The sequence below is a fragment of the Nematostella vectensis genome, chromosome 13 (assembly GCF_932526225.1).
Source record: "Nematostella vectensis chromosome 13, jaNemVect1.1, whole genome shotgun sequence".
In the NCBI taxonomy this organism is placed as follows: Eukaryota; Metazoa; Cnidaria; class Anthozoa; order Actiniaria; family Edwardsiidae; genus Nematostella; species Nematostella vectensis.
Window position 1 is genome coordinate 12,526,585 of NC_064046.1, and position 15,816 is coordinate 12,542,400.

General features: G+C 52.3%; 2 long non-coding RNA genes across 4 annotated transcripts; both read left to right on the forward strand.

Annotated features, from left to right (window-relative positions):
• Nucleotides 1-3,141, forward strand: LOC125558934. Its single transcript, XR_007306174.1, has 3 exons — nucleotides 1-611; nucleotides 728-772; nucleotides 1,804-3,141. It is a non-coding gene; the product is annotated as an uncharacterized LOC125558934 (long non-coding RNA).
• A 2,783-nt stretch (nucleotides 3,142-5,924) lies between these two features.
• Nucleotides 5,925-10,666, forward strand: LOC5519474. Of its 3 annotated transcripts, XR_007306177.1 has the most exons (3): nucleotides 5,931-6,753; nucleotides 7,917-8,161; nucleotides 8,897-10,666. It is a non-coding gene; the product is annotated as an uncharacterized LOC5519474 (long non-coding RNA). The 3 variants fall into 3 exon arrangements; XR_007306176.1 differs by having other exon boundaries at nucleotides 5,925-8,780; XR_007306175.1 differs by having other exon boundaries at nucleotides 5,925-8,161.
• Nucleotides 10,667-15,816: the final 5,150 nt, after the last annotated feature.

Here is a 15,816-nt window from a genome sequence, read left to right on the forward strand (position 1 = left end):
GTCCTTGGCGAAGTTTCCGCTTTCCATACTGGGCCTGCCAAAACAATAGAGAGTTTCGGGGAGCGTTGCAGATTCGTGGAACATATTTTCCACTGGTAGTGGCCAGGGAAGGAGCCGTACGCGCCTGTGCCCACCCCTGCAAAAAGCCGCCTAACGCACATTCCATTGCGCACGCAAGGATTTCTTTTCGAGGTAGTACCCCTGATGCATTGCGCCAGAGCATGTTATCAACGGCCGCACGATTTGATGGCGCGCAGATGATCATAGCTATGAAGGCGGTAGAGCAAGATACATATCGCGGGTAAAGGGGTTAACGTAGGCAACGTAGCGTCGTGTTGAGGACGGCATGTATTGCGCGCGTGTTCAGAGCCATTGCGAGCGCGCGTGACGTCATGGCCGATGGTGACGTAATAATGCAAATTAGAATAAAAAAACAAAGAGACCCAAGCTAGCTTGAAAGCTACAGATCTGCGATGATCTGGATAATTGTAAGCGTACTTTTCAGGACTTTGTTGGGTATTTTGGATCATGAACGTTTTGGTAAATATAATATCTTTAATTGTGATTGAAGATATTATGTTTACCAAAACGTTTAGCGGAGTCGCGCAATGGTGAGTTGAAGTCTTTGTTATTTTACATTCAAATTACATTGCGCTTTCTCGAATGCGTTCTTTTTTGGGATAGCTTGTAGCGATTTTTTAAACATATTATGTTATTTATTTTTCAGTAATTCTTGGAATTACAGCTTTTACAGAGCCAAGCTCCCTTCCCGGTAAGTGTTGAAAGGCCGTATTATTCTAAAATGATATTTTTAATGAGCAACAAATGACTTTAATTGTAGGATTAAATGATTTGAGCGGGCAAATAATATTTGCAAGTCAAATCTGATTGCAAACGGAAAACGCGAAAAACATTTTAAAATATTGAAAGCAGTGTGTTTATTGGAAGTTTCTTTGAGGATCTGATTGATAATTCAGAGCGGATGGCCTGTTTAATATCTCGGATTTTATTAGATTCTTTTGTCTTTTTGCGGTTGAGGTTTCCGTCGGACCTCCGGAAGTAAACTGGTGACAATGCGGCTTAAGCCAACGGGAAAGGACGCAGGGGCAGTTCCCCAATAGATGCGGGAATTTTTTAAAATGACATTTATGGAGCTCGTTGTCTGCTTCGCTACTTTGTATTTATATTTTTACTTATTTGTATCTTTTGAGGAGGGGGGAGGGGTCGGGTTAGTTGTAGAAACACTGGTCCGCGTAGGCGTTGTGGAAACAGGAATAAACCAACGAAGGGCAAATGCTTGAAACTCTTTTAGCGAAACTAAGATGTTATCACAAACGAGTAGCGTTGTGGAAACAGGAATAAAACAACGAACGGCAAATTCTTGAAACTCTTTTAGCAAAACTAAGATGTTATCACAAACGAGTAGAACATACGACATAGTGAACCCTCTTGGCTAACTACTGTGTATTCACAGAGGTGTACAACATAAACGACTTAGTGAACTCTCTTAGCTAAACTACTGTGAATTCACAGAGGTGCACAACATACGATTCAGTTAACACTCTTTAGCTAAACTACTGTATATTCACAGAGGTGTACAACATACGACTTAGTGAACTCTCTTTAGCTAAATTACTGTGTATTCACAGAGGCGAAAATGGGAACTTGAGTGATAGTATTGCTTTCCTGCGATTGTACAGGAAAGCAATACCATCAGTCAAGTTCTCACCGATGATATCAGGATTTTAACAAAATCTAAAATCGAAATTCATCAAAGTGGTTCCATAAAATCTGTTTCACCAGCCATCTCAGCCAACAGCCGCACTGCCACTGTTGCATCCTTCAAGAATGTGGAGACGGAGTTACAGCAAAAGGATGCTTCCAGTGACAATGATAACAAAAGCATCAGCAGTAGAAGGGATATCGGTGGTCGCATGTCGAGGACCACGAGTCGTCCATTGTCGGCGCCAATGCCAAGACGGTCAAGAACCATCGGTGACCTTGCACGTGATCTGCCGACCCCGAGGAAAGCCACTTGATCAATATAGGGATATCGAGCGAGTGGCTTGCCTCGGGGTCGGCACCAGACCTGACAATGGATGCATCGCGGGCTCTGTTTTCTGGTGGCGAACAAGCAAAGTCATCTATTCTGCGATTTGATACAGCAAAATCTCAATCAGGACAGGTTCCAACGAGTATAATCTAGACAACAAGAAATAGAAACAGCAACAAGGAACTTGGCAAAGCTGAAACAAAAAGCGGACAATCAGCTTCTGCTATTTCACACCCCCCGAAAAGCAAGAGAGACAAAACCAGGGATAAAACCACCATGTCTACCAACTCTTATACTAATCGCCACAGCAGCACGTACATAACCAAGACCATAGATTAGTTTGCTTCGGAATCTGGTGCCTCTATCACAGTTCCCCCAAGTAACAAAGACAGGTCTAGTAAAGAGTTCTTCTTCTGCTACCCTCCCTCAAGCAACAATGCTCGACCAAAGACCACTGAATCCAACACAAATAGGTCAGTGGCACCCAGAAATTTAACAAAGGGCGATTCAGGCCCGCAGTGTACACACTAAAGGTGATAAGGGAGAAACTCAGGATCAGCAGCCTTTCAGTGACACCCCCAGAAAAGAGCCCTCAGAAGCCTTTACCACCGAAACCAACTAAAGCACAAAAACGAAAAGCACGCAGGGAGAAGCTGGAGATGTACCTTAGCATGAGCTTAAACACTCAAGGGGCTCATAGAGAGTAGTCATCTAAAACACCAGGTGTTACTAAACGCCTAATCAAAATAACTGAAGACGCATCCCAGACGACAGAAACGAGTGGTGTGCGTCAGAAAGCCACGGTTATTGATAGAGCAGCCAGACCGGCGAGTCCGAATGAGGTGAAGGGCGTGTGTGCAAGTGAAAGTTCTTCTCTTCTATCCGCATATGACATCCAAGAAAGAATTAACAGCTTCTCAATACACCCTAAAGAGACACGAACTCAGAAGACTGAGGAGAAGTCGAAAAAAGTCTATACTATATGCTGGCTTGCGCGCTTTGCCGAATGACACAGCGCCGGCCAACGACAGCAAGGCTGATAATACGCAGGTTAGCGTCACTGAGATTGATGAGGCAATTGCTAAAAATATCTAGAATACGTGAAGGACATGTCAGAAGCCGATGAGGGCCTCTGTGTAAGCGAGAGAACTTCAGGTTGTGACCAGTGGAGGAGTGGTGGTGACCAGGAGAGGAGTGGAGAGGTGGATGACCAGGGAAGGTTTGGTGGTGACCAGAGAAGGAGTGGTGGTGACCAGGAGAGAAGTGGTGGTGACCAGGAGAGGAGTGGTGGTGACCAGGAGAGGAGTGGAGAGGTGGATGACCAGGGAAGGTTTGGTGGTGACCAGAGAAGGAGTGGTGGTGACCAGGAGAGAAGTGGTGGTGACCAGGAGAGGAGTGGTGGTGACCAGGAGAGGAGAGGTGGTGACCAGGAGAGGAGTGGTGGTGACCAGGAGAGGAGAGGTGGTGACCAGGAGAGGAGAGGTGGTGACCAGGCGAGGAGAGGTGGTGACCAGGAGAGGAGAGTTGGTGACCAGGGGAGGAGTGGTGGTGACCAGGAGAGAAGTGGTGGTGACCAGGAGAGGAGTGGTGGTGACCAGGAGAGGAGAGGTGGTGACCAGGAGAGGAGAGGTGGTGACCAGGCGAGGAGAGGTGGTGACCAGGAGAGGAGAGTTGGTGACCAGGGGAGGAGTGGTGGTGACCAGGGGAGGAGTGGTGATGACCAGGAGAGGAGTGGTGGTGACCAGGGGAGGAGTGGTGATGACCAGGAGAGGAGTGGTGGTGACCAAGGGAGGAGTGGTGGTGACCAGGGGGAAGTGGTGGTGACCAGGGGAGGAGTGGTGGTGACCAGGGGAGGAGTGGTGGTAACCAGGGGAGGAGTGGTGGTGACCAGGGGAGGAGTGGTGAGGACAAGGGGAGGAGTGGTAGTGACCAGGGGGAAGTGGTGGTGACCAGGGGAGGAGTGGTGGTGACCAGGGGAGGAGTGGTGGTGACCAGGAGAGGAGAGGTGGTTACCAGGAGAGGAGTGGTGGTGACCAAGGGAGGAGTGGTGGTGACCAGGGGGAAGTGGTGGTGACCAGGGGAGGAGTGGTGGTTACCAGGGGAGGAGTGGTGGTGACCAGAGGAGGAGTGGTGGTGACCAGGAGGGGAGTGGTGGTGACCAGGGGAGGAGTGGTGGTGACCAGGGGGAAGTGGTGGTGACCAGGGGAGGAGTGGTGGTGACCAGGGGAGGAGTGGTGGTGACCAGGGGAGGAGTGGTGGTGACCAGGGGAGGAGTGGTGGTGAAAAAAGGAGGAGTGGTGGTGACCAGTGGAGGAGTGGTGGTGACCAGGAGAGGAGTGGTGGTGACCAGGGAAGGAGTGGTGGTGACCAGGGAAGGAGTGGTGGTGAACAGGGGAGGAGTGGTGGTGACCAGGGGAGGATTGGTAGTGTCTAGGGGAGGAGTGGTGGTAACCAGGAGAGGAGTGGTGGTGACCAAGGGAGGAGTGGTGGTGACCAGGGGAGGAGTGGTGGTGACCAGGGGAGGAGTGGTGGTGACCAGGGGAGGAGTGGTGGTGGCCAAGGGAGGAGTGGTGGTGACCAGGGAAGGAGTGGTGGTGACCAGGGGAGGAGTGGTGGTGACCAGGGGAGGAGTGGTGGTGACCAGGAGAGGAGTGGTGGTGACCAGGGAAGGAGTGGTGGTGACCAGGGGAGGAGTGGTGGTGACCAAGGGAGGAGTGGTGGTGACCAGGGGAGGAGTGGTGGTGAAAAAAGGAGGAGTGGTGGTGACCAGGGGAGGATTGGTAGTGTCTAGGGGAGGAGTGGTGGTAACCAGGAGAGGAGTGGTGGTGACCAGGGGAGGAGTGGTGGTGACCAGGGGAGGAGTGGTGGTGACCAGGGGAGGAGTAGTGGTCACCAGGGAAGGAGTGGTGGTGACCAAGGGAGGAGCGGTGGTGACCAAGGGAGGAGTGGTGGTGACCAGGAGGGGAGTGGTGGTGACCAGGGGAGGAGTGGTGGTGACCAGGGGGAAGTGGTGGTGACCAGGGGAGGAGTGGTGGTGACCAGGAGAGGAGTGGTGGTGACCAGGGGAGGAGTGGTGGTGAACAGGGGAGGAGTGGTGGTGACCAGGGGAGGAGTGGTGGTGACCAGGGGAGGAGTGGTGGTGAAAAAAGGAGGAGTGGTGGTGACCAGGGGAAGAGTGGTGGTGACCAGGGAAGGAGTGGTGGTGACCAGGGAAGGAGTGGTGGTGACCAGGAGAGGAGTGGTGGTGACCAGGGGAGGAGTGGTGGTGACCAGGAGAGGAGTGGTGGTGACCAGGAGAGGAGTGATGGTGACCATGGGGGGAGTGGTGGCGACCAGGGGAGGAGTGGTGGTGAAAAAAGGAGGAGTGGTGGTGACCAGGGAAGGAGTGGTGGTGACCAGGAGAGGAGTGGTGGTGACCAGGGAAGGAGTGGTGGTGACCAGGGAAGGAGTGGTGGTGACCAGGAGAGGAGTGGTGGTGACCAGGGGAGGAGTGGTGGTGAACAGGGGAGGAGTGGTGGTGACCAGGGGAGGATTGGTAGTGTCTAGGGGAGGAGTGGTGGTAACCAGGAGAGGAGTGGTGGTGACCAGGGGAGGAGTGGTGGTGACCAGGGGAGGAGTGGTGGTGACCAGGAGAGGAGTGATGGTGACCATGGGGGGAGTGGTGGCGACCAGGGGAGGAGTGGTGGTGACCAGGAGAGGAGAGGTGGTGACCAGGAGAGGAGAGGTGGTGACCAGGGGAGGAGTGGTGGTGACCAGGGGAGGAGTGGTGATGACCAGGGGAGGAGTGGTGGTGACCAAGGGAGGAGTGGTGGTGACCAGGGGGAAGTGGTGGTGACCAGGGGAGGAGTGGTGGTGACCAGGGGAGGAGTGGTGGTGACCAGGGGAGGAGTGGTGGTGACCAGGGGAGAAGTGGTGGTGACCAGAGGGAAGTGGTGGTGACCAGGGAAGGAGTGGTGGTGACCAGGGGAGGGGTATTGATGATCAGTGGAGGAGTTGTTCGCGCCTGCTCCGATCCCTGACTACTCGTCTGCTTAGGAAGAAATCATCATAAGTCCTCGTCTTTGAATCTTCGTCCGATAACATTATATAGGGCGTCGGGAGATTGAGATTCACGATGATAGCAAAAGTACGCCGCCTCGACCACTCTCGTTTGTCTGCGCACGAATTCTTTACGACGTAGTAGGGGGTTGTCACATGATTCATTGCGCCAAGGTTAATAACAGGCGCCCGAAGTCATGATCAAAGTCATAAAGACGGTAAGAACAAGATATAATATATTACGCCTGTTGGTGTTGAGGACGGTATATTTATGCTTTGCACTCTTATATGTTGCGCGTGTGGTCTGAGCCTTGCGCGCGCATGACGTCATGTCCACTGGCGACGTAATAATGCAAATTAATTTTTTAGTTTTGTATTTTTGTACCGGCTAAAAAGTTTTGCTTTGATTAAGTGTTTCCATTGAAGACAAGAGGAACCTATCACGAGTCAAATAGAATGACACTCCAAGAGACCGTATCTGATATCGAATCTCTTATATCGCCTTTTGAGGTTATTTTCTTAATACCCTCAAAAGACGGTATTAGAGATTACACAGCTGGACAATCGTTGCTTGAGGATGCAGTGAGGATCAAAGTCTCATACGAAGATGCACCGACTGCTTGGCGGTCCATTCCAACCATCGCGGAAGCTCTTTTTTCCAGGTACTGTAGCACCACACCGCTGTATATCGGCCATCGCTGCCTCGATCACCAGTGACTTGACGATTCTCGCAGCACCACATTCCGGGAGCTCAAGAATACTATTGCACTACCTGAAGGCATGTGATGCCTTGAGGAAATCCAATAGTATTCTTATGCTCTTGAGTTCTATCACATGGAAAGTGAAACAAGAGGCTTTGCCATCAAGGGTCAAGGCATTGTGTAATTTTGAGAGCTTCAGATGCATCCATGTGTCCCACTCAGCAGAGATTGGGACCACAGGCTCCCCACCCTATGCGCATGAACGCTCATGGAGATCGGCAATGCATGCGCGCGCGCCTTTCTTGTACATCTAAGTGAGAAAAATACATGAAAATAGGAAAGAAAGACATATTTTTCCTTTCCTTTTCCTCGCGCAATTAAACGCTTGCTTGAGCCTGTGTCTTGTTGCCGGCATCGTGGATCTAAACCACCTTCTCAAACCCCAAACACGTGAGCAAACGCTTTATCTTACATGTGTCCGAAAATCTGAGTACTGAGTACTCTCAGTGAGAAAACAGGAAATTGAAAGACATTGAATAATTTCCTATTTCTATAATTTGCTACTTCCTAGGCCTTTAAAATAATCTTGATCTCAACTCCTCAGCAAAAAAAGCAGGAAAAAAACACAGGTGCTCGGGGTTCTTGTGACGATGCTTTGAGAGAAACCCGAAAGCATTTAGATTTACTCTAGTAATAAAGGCTGTAGTACTTTGTAAATACACAACTTTAGACGTTTATCCCACCTGCAAAACATTACTTTGCTTTAATTGCGACGTGGCAGTGGCGGTCCAGTATTTTTCAAATGATGGTTCAATTTATGAAAACGCAACCAAAGGCTTTTGAGCCGTAATTAGTGTACCACTCAGGGCCGTCGTAGCATGCCACGTAAGATTGGGATGACCCAAAACAGAAACATCAAGGGGAAAAAAGGGGAGGGGGCACAGCCACGCCCCTACTTGTCATTTCCTTATCATTTTGGAAAATATTAGGGGGGGGAACGTGCCCCCAGTGTCTCACGCTCTGCTACGGCCCTGCCACTAAGGTTCAACGTAACTTCCCCTGGACCCGCCACTGTGTAAATTTCCCTACACAGCAACTGACTGTCAATCCACATCATTTTTCAGCTCTTGGTGTATCAATAACGCGCGCTCTTTAAATACATCTACAGTCGGATTATCAAAGTTCGTGAACCGAACTAGATAGAGAGAACAAGAACTCGTAGAACGTAGATAAGTTATCACCACAGAGAAAAGGATAGCTGCGCCTCCTTTGGAAAACCAAAGATACCACTGCTGATGGCGGGGATAGCAACACTGGTGTAACTGCGCTTATCACATTCCTCAAGTGAGCGTAGAACAGCAGATTTGAGGTACGTGTCCTTGGCGAAGTTTCCGCCTTTCCATACTGGGCCTGCCAAAACAATAGAGAGTTTCGGGGAGCGTTGCAGATTCGTGGAACATATTTTCCACTGGTGGTGGCCAGGGAAGGAGCCGTACGCGCCTGTGCCCATCCCTGCAAAAAGCCGCCTAACGCACATTCCATTGCGCACGCAAGGATTTCTTTTCGAGGTAGTACCCCTGATGCATTGCGCCAGAGCATGTTATCAACGGCCGCAAGATTTGATGGCGCGCAGATGATCATAGTTATGAAGGCGGTAGAGCAAGATACATTTCGCGGGTAAAGGGGTTAACGTAGGCAACGTAGCGTCGTGTTGAGGACGGCATGTATTGCGCGCTTGTTCAGAGCCATTGCGAGCGCGCGTGACGTCATGGCCGCTGGTGACGTAATAATGCAAATTAGAATAAAAAAACAGAGACCCAAACTAGCTTAAAAGCTACAGATCTGCGATGATTTGGATAATTGTAAGCGTACTTTTCGGGACTTTGTTGGGTATTTTGGATCATGAACGTTTTGGTAAATATAATATCTTTAATTGTGATTGAAGATATTATATTTACCAAAACGTTTAGCAGCAGAGTCGCGCAATGGTGAGTTGAAGTCTTTGTTATTTTACATTCAAATTACATTGCGCTTTCTCGAATGCGTTCTTTTTTGGGATAGCTTGTAGCGATTTTTTAAACATATTATGTTATTTATTTTTCAGTAATTCTTGGAATTACAGCTTTTACAGAGCCAAGCTCCCTTCCCGGTAAGTGTTAAAAGGCCGTATTATTCTAAAATGATATTTTTAATGGGCAACAAATGACTTTAATTGTAGGATTAAATTATTTGAGCGGGCAAATAATATTTGCAAGTCAAATCTGATTGCAAGCCTTAAAGCCGCATTGTCACCAGTTTACTTCCGGTCGAGTACGTAACAATATCCGATGGTTTTTAACGGAAAACGCGAAAAATATTTCAAAATATTGAAAGCAGTGTGTTTATTGGAATTTTCTTTGAGGATCTGATTGATAATTCAGAGCGGATGGCCTGTTTAATATCTCGGATTTTAATAGATTCTTTTGTCTTTTTACGGTTAAGGTTTCTGTCGGACCTCCGGAAATAAACTGGCGACAATGCGGCTTAAGCTAACGGGAAAGGACGCAGGGGCAGTTCCCAAATAGATGCGGGAATTTTTTTAAATGACATTTATGGAGCTCGTTGTCTGCTGGCTACTTTGTATTTATATTTTTACTTATTTGTATCTTTTGAGGAGGGGTAGGGGGTGGGTTAGTTGTAGAAACACTAGGTGGTCCGCGTAGGCGTTGTGGGAACAGGAATAAACCAACGAAGGGCAAATGCTTGAAACTCTTTTAGCGAAACTGAGATGTTATCACAAACGAGTAGAACATACGACATAGTCAACCCTCTTAGCTAAACTACTGAGAATTCACAGAGGCGTAAATGGGACTTGAGTGATAGTATTGCTTTCCTGCCATTGTGCAGGAAAGCAATACCATCAGTCAAGTTCCCACCGATGACATCAGGATTTTAACGAAATCTAAAATCGAAATTCATCAAAGTGGTTCCATAAAAACTGTTTCACCAGCCATCTCAGCCAACAGCCGCACTGCCACTGTTGCATCCTTTAAGAACGTGGAGACGGAGTTACAGCAAAAGGATGCTTCCAGTGACAATGATAACAAAAGCATCAGCAGTAGAAGGGATATCGGTGGTCGCGTGTCGAGGACCACACGAGTCGTCCATTGTCGGCGCCAATGCCAAGACGGTCAAGAACCATCGGTGACCTTGCACGTGATCTGCCGACCCCGAGGAAAGCCACTTGATCAATATAGGGATATCGAGCGAGTGGCTTGCCTCGGGGTCGGCACCAGACCTGACAATGGATAAATCGCGGGCTCTGTTTTCTGATGGCGAACAAGCAAAGTCATCTATTCTGCGATTTGATACAGCAAAATCTCAATCTGGACAGGTTCCAACGAGTATAATCTAGACAACAAGAAATAGAAACAGCAACAAGGAACTTGGCAAAGATGAAACAAAAAGCGCACAGTCAGCTTCTGCTATTTCACACCCTCCGAAAAGCAAGAGAGAAAAAACCAGGGATAAAACCACCATGTCTACCAACTCTTGTACTAATCTCCACAGCAGCACGTACATAACCAAGACCATAGATTAGTTTGCTTCGGAATCTGGTGCCTCTATCACAGTTCCCCCAAGTAACAAAGACAGGTCTAGTAAAGAGTTCTTCCTCTGCTACCCTCCCTCAAGCAACAATGCTCGACCAAAGACCACTGAATCCAACACAAATAGGTCAGTGGCACCCAGAAATTTAACAAAGGGCGATTCAGGCCCGTCAGTGTACACACTAAAGGTGATAAGGGAGAAACTCAGGATCAGCAGCCTTTCAGTGACACCCCCAGAAAAGAGCCCTCAGACGCCTTTACCACCGAAACCAACTAAAGCACAAAAACGAAAAGCACGCAGGGAGAAGCTGGAGATGTACCTTAGCATGAGCTTAAACACTCAAGGGGCTCATAGAGAGTAGTCATCTAAAACACCAGGTGTTACTAAACGCCTAATCAAAATAACTGAAGACGCATCCCAGACGACAGAAACGAGTGGTGTGCGTCAGAAGGCCACGGTTATTGATAGAGCAGCCAGACCGGTGAGCACTCCCAACGATCCGAATGAAGTGTAGGGCGTGTGTGCAAGTGAAAGTTCTTCTCTTCTATCCGCATATGACATCCAAGAAAGAATTAACAGCTTCTCAATACATACTAAAGAGACACGAACTCAGAAGACTGAGGAGAAGTCGAAAAAAGTCTATACTATATGCTGGCTTGCGCGCTTTGCCGAATGACACAGCGCCTGCCAACGACAGCAAGGCTGATAATACGCAGGCTAGCGTCACTGAGATTGATAAGGCAATTGCTAAAAATATCTAGAATACGTGAAGGACATGTCAGAAGTCGATGAGGGCCTCTGTGTAAGAGAGAGAACTTCAGGTTGTGACCAGTGGAGGAGTGATGGTGACCAGGAGAGGAGTGGAGAGGTGGATGACCAGGGAAGGTTTGGTGGTGACCAGAGAAGGAGTGGTGGTGACCAGGAGAGAAGTGGTGGTGACCAGGAGAGGAGTGGTGGTGACCAGGGAAGGAGTGGTGGTGGCCAGGAGAGGAGTGGTGGTGACCAGGGAAGGAGTGTTGGTGACCAGGAGAGGAGTGGTGGTGACCATGGGGAAGTGGTGGTGACCAGGGGAGGTTATTGATAGAGCAGCCAAACCGGTGAGCACTCCCAACGATCCGAATGAGGTGAAGGGCGTGTGTGCAAGTGAAAGTCCTTCCCTTTTATCCGCATATGACATCCAAGAAAGAATTAACAGCCTCTCAATACATCCCAAAGAGACACGGATTCAGAAGAGGAGGAGACGTCGAAAAAAAGCTATACTATATGCTGGCTTGCGCGCTTTGTCGAATGACACAGAGCTGGCCAACGACAGCAAGGCGGATAATATGCAGGCTAGCGTCACTGAGATTGATAAGGCAATTGCTAGAAAATTCCTAGAATACGTAAAGGACATGTCAGAAGCCGATGAGGGCCTCTGTGTAAGCGATAGAACTTCAGGTTGTGACCAGGGGAGGAGTGGTGGTGACCAGGAGAGGAGTGGTGGTGACCAGGAGAGGAGAGGTGGTGACCAAGGGAGGAGAGGTGGTGACCAGGAGAGGAGAGGTGGTGACCAAGAGAGGAGAGGTGGTGACCAGGGGAGGAGTGATGGTGACCAGGGGAGGAGTGGTGGTGACCAGGGAAGGAGTGGTGGTGACCAGGGGAGGAGTGGTGGTGACCAGGGGAGGAGTGGTGGTGACCAGGGAAGGAGTGGTGATGACCAGGGGAGGAGAGGTGGTGACCAGGAGAGGAGAGGTGGTGACCAGGGGAGGAGTGGTGGATACCAGGGGAGGAGTGGTGATGACCAGGGGAGGAGTGGCGGTGACCAAGGGAGGAGTGGTGGTGACCATGGGGAAGTGGTGGTGACCAGGGGAGGAGTGGTGGTGACCAGGGGAGGAGTGGTGGTGACCAGGGGGAAGTGGTGGTGACCAGGGGAGGAGTGGTGGTGACCAGGGGAGGAGTGGTGGTGACCAAGAGAGGAGAGGTGGTGACCAGGAGAGGAGTGGTGGTGACCAAGGGAGGAGTGGTGGTGACCAGGGGGAAGTGATGGTGACCAGGGGAGGAGTGGTGGTGATCAGGAGAGGAGTGGTGGTGACCAGGAGAGGAGAGGTGGTGACCAGGAGAGGAGTGGTGGTGACCAGGAAAGGAGAGGTGGTGACCAGGAGAGGAGAGGTGGTGACCAGGCGAGGAGATGTGGTGACAAGGAGAGGAAAGGTGGTGACCAGGGGAGGAGCAGTGGTGACCAGGGGAGGAGTGGTGATGACCAGGAGAGGAGTGGTGGTGACCAAGGAAGGAGTGGTGGTGACCAAGGGGAAGTGGTGGTGACCAGGGGAGGAGTGGTGGTGACCAGGGGAGGAGTGGTGGTAACCAGGGGAGGAGTGGTGGTGACCAGGAGAGGAGTGGTGAGGACCAGGGGAGGAGTGGTGGTGACCAGGGGGAAGTGGTGGTGACCAGGAGAGGAGTGGTGGTGACCAGGGGCGGAGTGGTGGTGACCAGGAGAGGAGAGGTGGTTACCAGGAGAGGAGTGGTGGTGACCAAGGGAGGAGTGGTGGTGACCAGGGGGAAGTGGTGGTGACCAGGGGAGGAGTGATGGTGACCAGGGGAGGAGTGGTGGTGACCAGGGGAGGAAAGGTGGTGACCAAGGGAGGAGTGGTGGTGACCAGGGGAGGACTGGTGGTGGTGAACAGGGAAGGAGTGGTGGTGACCAGGGGAGGAGTGATGGTGACCAGGGGAGGAGTGGACGTGACCAGGAGAGGAGTGGTGGTGACAAGGGAAGGAGTGGTGGTGACCAGGAGAGAAATGGTGGTGACCAGGGGAGGAGTGGTGGTGACAAGGGAAGGAGTGGTGGTGACCAAGGGAGGAGCGGTGATGACCAAGGGAGGAGTGATGGTGACCAGGAGAAGCGTGGTAGTGTCTAGGGGAGGAGTGGTGGTGACCAGGAGAGGAGTGGTGGTGACCAGGGGAGGAGTGGTGGTGACCAGGGGGAAGTGGTGGTGACCAAGGGAGGAGTGGTGGTGACAACGGGGGAGTGGTGGTGACCAGGAGAGGAGTGGTGGTGACCAAGGGAGGAGTGGTGGTGACCAGGGGGAAGTGGTGGTGACCAGGGGAGGAGTGGTGGTGATCAGGAGAGGAGTGGTGGTGACCAGGAGAGGAGAGGTGGTGACCAGGAGAGGAGTGGTGGTGACCAGGAGAGGAGAGGTGGTGACCAGGAGAGGAGAGGTGGTGACCAGGCGAGGAGAGGTGGTGACAAGGAGAGGAGAGGTGGTGACCAGGGGAGGAGTGGTGGTGACCAGGGGAGGAGTGGTGATGACCAGGAGAGGAGTGGTGGTGACCAAGGGAGGAGTGGTGGTGACCAGGGGGAAGTGGTGGTGACCAGGGGAGGAGTGGTGGTGACCAGGGGAGGAGTGGTGGTAACCAGGGGAGGAGTGGTGGTGACCAGGAGAGGAGTGGTGAGGACCAGGGGAGGAGTGGTGGTGACCAGGGGGAAGTGGTGGTGACCAGGAGAGGAGTGGTGGTGACCAGGGGAGGAGTGGTGGTGACCAGGAGAGGAGAGGTGGTTACCAGGAGAGGAGTGGTGGTGACCAAGGGAGGAGTGGTGGTGACCAGGGGGAAGTGGTGGTGACCAGGGGAGGAGTGGTGGTGACCAGGGGAGGAGTGGTGGTGACCAGGGGAGGAAAGGTGGTGACCAAGGGAGGAGTGGTGGTGACCAGGGGAGGACTGGTGGTGGTGGACAGGGAAGGAGTGGTGGTGACCAGGGGAGGAGTGATGGTGACCAGGGGAGGAGTGGACGTGACCAGGAGAGGAGTGGTGGTGACAAGGGAAGGAGTGGTGGTGACCAGGAGAGGAATTGTGGTGACCAGGGGAGGAGTGGTGGTGACAAGGGAAGGAGTGGTGGTGACCAGGGGAGTAGTGGTGGTGACCAGGGAAGGAGTGGTGGTGACCAGGAAAGGAGTGGTGGTGACCAGGAGAGGAATGGTGGTGACCAGGGGAGGAGTGGTGGTGACAAGGGAAGGAGTGGTGGTGACCAAGGGAGGAGCGGTGATGACCAAGGGAGGAGTGATGGTGACCAGGAGAAGAGTGGTAGTGTCTAGGGGAGGAGTGGTGGTGACCAGGAGAGGATTGGTGGTGACCAGGAGAGGAGAGGTGGTGACCAGGGGAGGAGTGGTGGTGACCAGGAGAGGAGAGGTGGTGACCAGGAGAGGAGAGGTGGTGACCAGGGAAGGAGTGATGGTGACCAGGGGAGGAGTGGTGGTGACCAGGGGAGGAGTGATGGTGACCAGGGAAGGAGTGATGGTGACCAGGGGAGGAGTGGTGGTGACCAGGGGAGGAGTGATGGTGACCAGGGAAGGAGTGATGGTGACCAGGGGAGGAGTGGTGGTGACCAGGGGAGGAGTGATGGTGACCAGGGAAGGAGTGATGGTGACCAGGGGAGGAGTGGTGGTGACCAGGGGAGGAGTGATGGTGACCAGGGAAGGAGTGATGGTGACCAGGGGAGGAGTGGTGGTGACCAGGGGAAGAGTGGTAGTGTCTAGGGGAGGAGTGGTGGTGACCAGGAGAGGAGTGGTGGTGACCAGGGGAGGATTGGTGGTGACCAGGGGGAAGTGGGGGTGACCAAGGGAGGAGTGGTGGTGACCAGGGGAGGAGTGATGGTGACCAGGGGAGGAGTGGTGGTGACCAAGGGAGGAGTGGTGGTGACAACAGGGGAGTGGTGGTGACCAGGGAAGGAGTGGTGGTGACCAGGGAAGGAGTGGTGGTGACCAGGGGAGGAGTGGTGGTGACCAGGGAAGGAGTGGTGGTGACCAGGGAAGGAGTGGTGGTGAACAGGGGAGGAGTGGTGGTGACCAGGAAAGGAGTTGTGGTGACCAGGAGTGGAGTGGTGGTGACCAGGGGAGGAGTGGTGGTGACGAAGGGAGGAGCGGTGATGACCAAGGGAGGAGTGATGGTGACCAGGGGAAGAGTGGTAGTGTCTAGGGGAGGAGTGGTGGTGACCAGGAGAGGAGTGGTGGTGACCAGGGGAGGAGTGGTGGTGACCAGGGGAGGAGTGGTTGTGACCAGGGAAGGAGTGGTGGTGACCAGCAGAGGAGTGGTGGTGACCAGGGGAGGAGTGGTGGTGACCAGGGGAGGAGTGGTGGTGACCAGGAGAGTAGTGGTGGTGACCAGGGGAGGAGTGGTGGTGACCAGGAGAGGAGTGGTGGTGACCAGGGGAGGAGTGGTGGTGACCAGGGGAGGAGTGGTGGTGACCAGGGAAGGAGTGGTGGTGACCAGCAGAGGAGTGGTGGTGACCAGGAGAGGAGTGGTGGTGACCAGGGGAGGAGTGGTGGTGACCAGGGGAAGAGTGGTAGTGTCTAGGGGAGGAGTGGTGGTGACCAGGGGAGGAGTGGTGGTGACCAGGGGAGGAGTGGTGGTGACCAGGGAAGGAGTGGTGGTGACCAGCAGAGGAGTGGTGGTGACCAGGGGAGG